This window comes from Muscardinus avellanarius, assembly GCF_963383645.1.
Source record: "Muscardinus avellanarius genome assembly, chromosome: 3".
Lineage (NCBI taxonomy): Eukaryota > Metazoa > Chordata > Mammalia > Rodentia > Gliridae > Muscardinus > Muscardinus avellanarius.
The window spans coordinates 13282174-13288754 of record NC_137788.1 but is presented as its reverse complement, the minus strand read 5'-3'; the positions used below and the strand labels follow the sequence as shown (position 1 = coordinate 13288754).

Below are 6581 nucleotides of genomic sequence, written 5' to 3'. Positions count from 1 at the left end.
CTCCAAGCCGATGGCTCTCAGGCCCGCACCGCAACCGTGGCTCAGCACAGTGGCCTCAGCTGCCCTGGGTGCCGGGCCCAACCTCCTCTGTTATGGGGTGGGGGCCTCTCCAGCCCGCCCCCTCGTTAAGGGGTGGGGCAGGTCAGGGCTGCTCAGGTGTGACTAATTTTCTCCACTGAGGCTTCCTAGTGGCCGTGGGGGCGCAGAGGAGCAGGTAGGGAGAGGTCTTTCCATCACTAACGTATTAGCGGCCTCTGAGGGTCTCTGGCCTTCAGCTGGGAGGAAGCGGGGCCCCGGATCACTGGGGCCAAGTGTCTGCACAGGGGCCTGCTCAGGACAGCCGGGTCACCAGGATCTGGAGACACCCTTCTAGGGAGTCTGTTTCCTGGAGGTTGGTGGAGGAACTTGGCCAAGGACTGGATGGGTGATTCTCGAGGCTATGGGGTTTGCAAAAAAAAAAAAAAAAAAAAAAAAACCTCGGGAGCTTGTTAAGGTTGCAAATTCCTGGGCCTGCCTGGCCCTGGGTGTGCCTCATTCCCAGGTGATTCAGGTGAGCTGGTGGTTCCTGGCTTGGGGGGGGGTGCACGTGGTGGGATGAACGAATGGGTGGGGGCCTGCTGAGCCCGCCTCCCCACCTGTTGACCATCTCCGCTGAGCCCATAGTGCACAAACATAAACAAAAAATTAAATTAAATTTTAAAAATTAAATAAATTTTTTTTTTCGGTATTGGGGACGGAACCCAGGGACATCCTACCTCCGAACTACATACACCCCCAGCCCTATTTTTTAGTCTTTATTTTGAATCAGGAGGCAGGGGGCTGGCCGGGAAGAGCCAAGAGCCCCTCTGGTGGGATCAGAGGTGGCAGAGCTCACTGGCACGAGGCTGTGCTGTGAGGCTCAGCCCAAGGGGCTCCGACCCAGGCAGGCGGCCAGAGGAGGCTGGAGGGAGGGTCTGACCTTGCAGCGGCAGCAGCACTGAGCTAGGACCCTGCCCGAGGACAGAGAGGAGGACAGAGGGGAGGAAGAGCTCCCCACTCTGCCTGGTGAGCAGAGACCCCTCTGAGCATGGAGGGGATATGGGGAGGCCTAGAGTGAACCCTGCGCCCTCAGGGGCTTTCTGTTCACCGTGGAATCCCCAGCACTTCCCCCCTCCCCCCTTACACACACACGTCCTGGACATCATAGCCGCTCACCAAATACCAAATACTTGTGGAGCGAATGACCGAATGACCTCCTACCTCCCTCTCCCCAGGATAAGCCCCGGTGGGCTCCGCGGGCGTCTCTGCGGAGCCGAGGGGCTGGGAACCATTAAGCAACTTCACCCAGACGCCCACAGCACCTCGAAACTCGCTCACTAAGGGGGCTTCTCCCTCGGGACATTTTCCTGTCCCTATTGGATGGTCCACAGTCCTGAGGTCACTTTGGGCCGCCGCCGCGATGCTCTGCCAAAATCCCTGCAGGAGGGAGGCAGCATCCCCCGCTGCTGCGAGATGGCTTTGGCGTGGCACAGCAAGCTCCTCTGGGATTGTCTTCTGTGCCTGGGAGCTGCCTGGTGCCAGGCTTTGTCCCCTGTGGGGGCAGCTACATCCAGTGCAGGGACAACGACCAGGCCACTTGCTTGGAGTCAGGGCAATCCCGAGGGCCCTGTGCAGCCCCAGAGCTGTGCCCCACACCCCTCCCAGGTGAGTTCTCCAGAGCCTTGCCCCTCCCATAACCCCCCTGCAGGCCAACCTGTGGTTCAGAGTCTAAAACAGTCACCAAACCAGCATGTGGTGTGTGCACGCTTGTAATCCCAGTACTTGGGAAGCTGAGACAGGAGGATCATAGGTTTGAGGACAGCTTCAGCAGACTCTCATTCACCTGGGTGGACCTTGTTTCAAAATTAAAATAGGGCTAGAAGGGTGGAGCTGGGAGGTAGAGTGCCCTTGGGTTTAATCCTCAGTGCCACACACACACAAAAATAAATATAAAACAGCCACCAAGGCTGGGTGTGGTGGCCCACGCTTGTAATCCCCGCGCTTGGGAGGCTGAGACAGGAGGATCGCACGGGTTTGAAGCCAGCCTCAGCTCCTTGGTGAGGCTCTCAGCAACTTAGTGAGACCCTGTTTCCAAGTAAAATATAAAATAGGTCTGGGAGTATAGCCTGGAAGTAGAAGGCCTCTGGGTTCCACTCTCAGTACCACCAAAAAAAAAAAAAAAACAAAAACACCCAAAACCAACCAAACAAAAAAACAGCCACCAAACAATCTCAACTCAGAAGTTTACAAACTGAAGTGTCAAACTCTGGGTCTCACACATGCTAGGCCACGGAGCCACGCCCCCAGCACACACTCAGTTTCACCAAATTAAGCCCCTGCCCCCGGTTCCCAGCAGGGCTTCATGTGAGCGAAAGGCTTAGAGGGAGACTCCTGGCTTCCTTTCTCCGTCCTGCCTGTCCATTATGGGTGGACTCGTGGCATAAAGAGATGGGGTTCTGATCCCAATAGCAAGACCTACCTGTAAGTGTGAAGTCACCTGCAACAATCCTCGCTTACACTGGCTGCACCGAGGCCCTTGAGCTGGGGAGATGACTGGACTCTCTGGGTAGCCTCAGGTGTCAGGACAGGTGTCCCTGTGAGGCGGAGGCCGGAGATGCTGGGCAGACCCCCCTGGAGCCCGAGGAGACCCTGCTGTCCCCTGGGTCTCAGCCCAGGGAAGAGCTGACTGGTGCCTTCTAATTTCCAGGCCTGGGAGAGGACCCACCTCTGTGTGTTGTTTTATTTTGGTTTTGGACTGGGGATTGAGCCCAGGGACATTCTGCCGTTGAGCTGTACTCCAACCTTTTTATTTATTGACTTATTTATATTTTAAAACAGGCCTCCCTAAGTTGCTGAGGCTGGCCTCGAACCTGTGATCCTCCTGTCTCAGCCTCGCAGGTACTAGGATTACAGGTGTGCCCGAGTCCATTTCTGTTGTTTTGAGCCTTCCGGTGCATGTTGGTTTGTTTCTGCAGCCGCTGGGCATTTCTATGTGGTCTCCAGGCTACGGGAACTGGAAGTTCTTGCTTAATGGTGTGAAAGAAAAATTGGAGGCACAGTAAAATTTGAGTAAGAAGCCACACGTGACTTGGGGTTCACTCAGCTGGAAGAGGTTCAGCGTTCCAAAGACAAAAATGTCAGAGGCAAGAGGTTATTGGGAAAATGCAGAGAAATAGCAGGATATGGTGATGCATACCAGTAATCCCAGTGTTTGGGAGTCAGAGACGAGAGGATCGCAGGTTCGAGGTCAGCCTCAGCAATTTAGGGAAACCCTTGGCAATTAGCCAGATTCTCAGCAACCTAGTGAGCCCTGTTTCCAAATGAGAAATAAAAAATCAGACCCGGGAAGTAAGTTGGAGGTTTTTAAACCTGCCATCCTCCTGTCTCAGCCTCCCAAGTGCTGGGATTACACAGATGCACCACCCGGCCTGGCCTCTCGGCAACTTAATGAAACCTTGTTTCTAAACAAAAAATAAAATGTAGCCAGGCGTGGTGGCACACGCTTGTAATCCCAGCATTCTGGAGGCTGAGATTGGAGGATCACGTTGGAGGACAGCCTCAGCTACTACTTAGTGAGGCTCTTTGCAACTCAGTGAGACCCTGTTTCAAAATAACGAATAACAAATAGGGCTGGGGGTGTAACTCAGAGGTAGAATGCCCCTGGGTTCCACCCCCAGTATCTCTCTCTCACACACACACACACTAAATAAAAACATAGTTCAGAGGCAGAATGCCTCTGGGTTCCATCCCAGTATCACACACACACACACACACACTAAAATAACTTTAAAAAAGAAATCATTGGGTTGGTTTGCAAAGACAAATTGCCTACTTTTAAATACTTTCCTTGAAAGTGCTAGTCACATAATCTTGGGCTGGCTGCTTAGAATTATTATTTTTTGCAATACTGGGGATGGAAACCAGGGGCATTCTACCCTCAAGCTACACCCCCAGGCTTATTTTTAATTTTTATTTTGAAACAGGTCCCACTGAGTTGCAGAGGGCCTCACTCAGTAGCTGGGCTGGCCACGGACCTGCGATTCTTCCATCTCAGCCTCCAAAGCACTGGGCTTACAGGCGTGAACCACCACGCCCCGGCTAGCTGGGGCCCAATTTTATTTCCGTCTCACATGAGCATTTGTGATAAACGACCCGGCTGTTTCCCTCTGTTTACAAACTGAGCAAGGTCGAGGCCCCCGAGGAGGCCTAACTGGTTTCACCCGTGTGGGATTTTGCGAGCCTGGTCTTCAGGTGGTTTGCTTTAAGCACGGTGCGGTGACCACGAAGGCTTCGCGCTCCGTGGGGCTGGTAGCACTGTCTCCCGTGGGCTCCCTGGCTCCCTCTGAGATGCCCCCTGATGCCCACCAATGGCCGGGACATTTCCCTGGCCATGGGTTTCTCTCTCCGCCAGCTTCTCTCTCTGTCCTTTGGCATCCCCAGGAATCTAGCCCAGGCCTTGGGTTGGTCAGCTGAGCCCTGTTGGCCGCTCTGGACCCCACGCCACCTTCTTGTGCAAGGCTCCCGGGACACAAGGAACAGTAGGAGCCTGTGCCCTGGTCTGTGTGTGTAATGGGGACTGAGCCCCGGGGCATTCTACCTCTGAGCTACACCCCCAGCCCTTTTTTGTTTTATTTGCAAAGAGTCTTGCTAAGTTGTTGAGAGTGTCGCTAAGTGGCTGCGGCTGGTCTCAAATGTGTTATCCTCCTGTCTCAGCCTCCCAAGTTACTGGGAGTACAGGTAGGCCTTGCCATGCCTGGCTCAGTACCGGGGATGGAACCCAGGGGCTTTCTACCTCCGAGCTACACCCCCCAAATAAATAATTTTTTATTCTTTATTTTAAAACAAGGTCTCGCCGGGCGTGGTGGCGCACGCTTGTAATCCCCGCGCTTGGGAGGCAGAGATAGGAGGATCGCGCAGGTTCGAAGCCAGCTGCGCGCGCTGGCTTAGGAGACCCTGTTTCCAAATAAAAATGTTAAAATAGGTCTGGGAGTGTAGCCCAGAGGTAGAAGGGCTTCCAGGAACCCCAGTACCACCAAAAAAATTAATAATAATAATAATAAATAAATAAATAAAATAAAATAAAACAAGGTCTCACTAAGTTGTAGAGGGCCTCACTATGTAGCTGAGGCTGGCCTCGAACCTGTGGTCCTTCTGTTTCAGCCCCCAAGTACCAGGATTATAGTGTGCGCCACCACTCTCAGCTCCTAACCATTTTTTTTGGACAATTATTTAAGACCTTTATTAACAGGTGCTTGCAGTTTGTTGACTTTTTTGAAAAAATCAAGTTGTAAACTTTTATTACAAATTAAAAATGAAGTTCTTAAAAATCTCAACTTGACCAGATATGAAACAATTTAAAAACCTTTAAAGGTGTATTGAGAAAAAACAGGCTTTAAAAAAAAACAAAAACAAAAACCACGTTTGTCATTACCAAAAAGAGACATCTTTAGGTAAAAATAATAAAAACCCCATGCTGCATACATAATGCAGATAGTTCTAGTTATCTGGTCAGCGGGCAAAAAGCAAGCACTTAAGGTCTTCAGCTCCAATCTTTTGTTCATTTCTTACTGCTGGAATTTCATTTTCATTTCTTGTTGGATGACTAAACCGGATGAGGGTAGAGATGGTAAGCCGGCATTTACTCGGCCCGCCCGGCTCGGCCTCGGGAGCGGACGAATTCTCAGCTGGTGGATCGGCTGCTTGTGTCTCTTTGCCATCTTGTTGTTTAGGGTTTTCTGGGCGTCTGCGCCGGTAATTGAAGTTGCGGCGGTACCGACGTTGAGGTGGCTGCTGACCTTGGGTATCATCTCCTTGATTTTCTTTATCCTCTTCGTTGCCGTCCTCTCTAGGCTGTCTTTGGCGAGGAGGGCCCCTGCGCTATCGTGGTCTGTAAACCCCGATACATATTCTGTCTCACGGGTCTACCTTGTTCTCCTGCACCCTGGTTGTCAGCACCCTCCATCACTCCTCCTTGCACGGGAGGGTTGGAATGCTGTGGTCACGCCCATAGGGTCTCCCGCATGTAGTAAGGGGGGAACCTTCGCCTGCGGTAGGGCCGGCGTTGTTGGGCCTGGCCTTCGGGAGCGCTCTCCGATCCCTCCTTCTTTTCCCCACTCTCACTATTCTGGTAATTCTGCTGGTAATTGCGTGGAGGACCCCTACGACGTGGATAGCGTCTATAATGGTTACGTCTGCTGCATATTTACTGCCTTGAACTGGAGCTCCACCGGGGTCTGTGACATTTGCCGCCTCCGCACCCTTTTCTCCTTGAGCAACATCAGACTCCACAGTTTCCACCTCTCCTACACCGCGAAGGTCCTTCCTGGGGTTCTTCTTATGGCAGTCTGGCGTACAAATACATCTTCCTTGGTGTCATTCCTGTTGATGAAACCATGTCCGTTTCTTACATTGAACCATTTTACTGTTCCCAAAACCTTCGTTGCGATGACCTTCTTGTTCCTGCAGGCAGGCACTGCGGATATGAGGCTCCCTGCCTGGTGCGGGGTGGGGGCGGTGGGCGGCTGCTGGGTCTCATGGTTGCTCATGGTTGCAGTGATGGTGAC

General features: G+C 52.4%; 1 pseudogene across 1 annotated transcript; it reads right to left on the bottom strand.

The window, feature by feature from the left end:
* Window positions 1-55: 55 nt before the first annotated feature.
* On the bottom strand, window positions 56-6563 carry LOC308259982 (Y-box-binding protein 1-like; annotated as a pseudogene). Its single transcript has 4 exons — window positions 5661-6563; window positions 2536-2612; window positions 1240-1455; window positions 56-121 (listed from the first exon to the last, which is right to left on the bottom strand). The product of its transcript is annotated as a Y-box-binding protein 1-like (transcript).
* Between the last annotated feature and the right edge of the window lie 18 nt (window positions 6564-6581).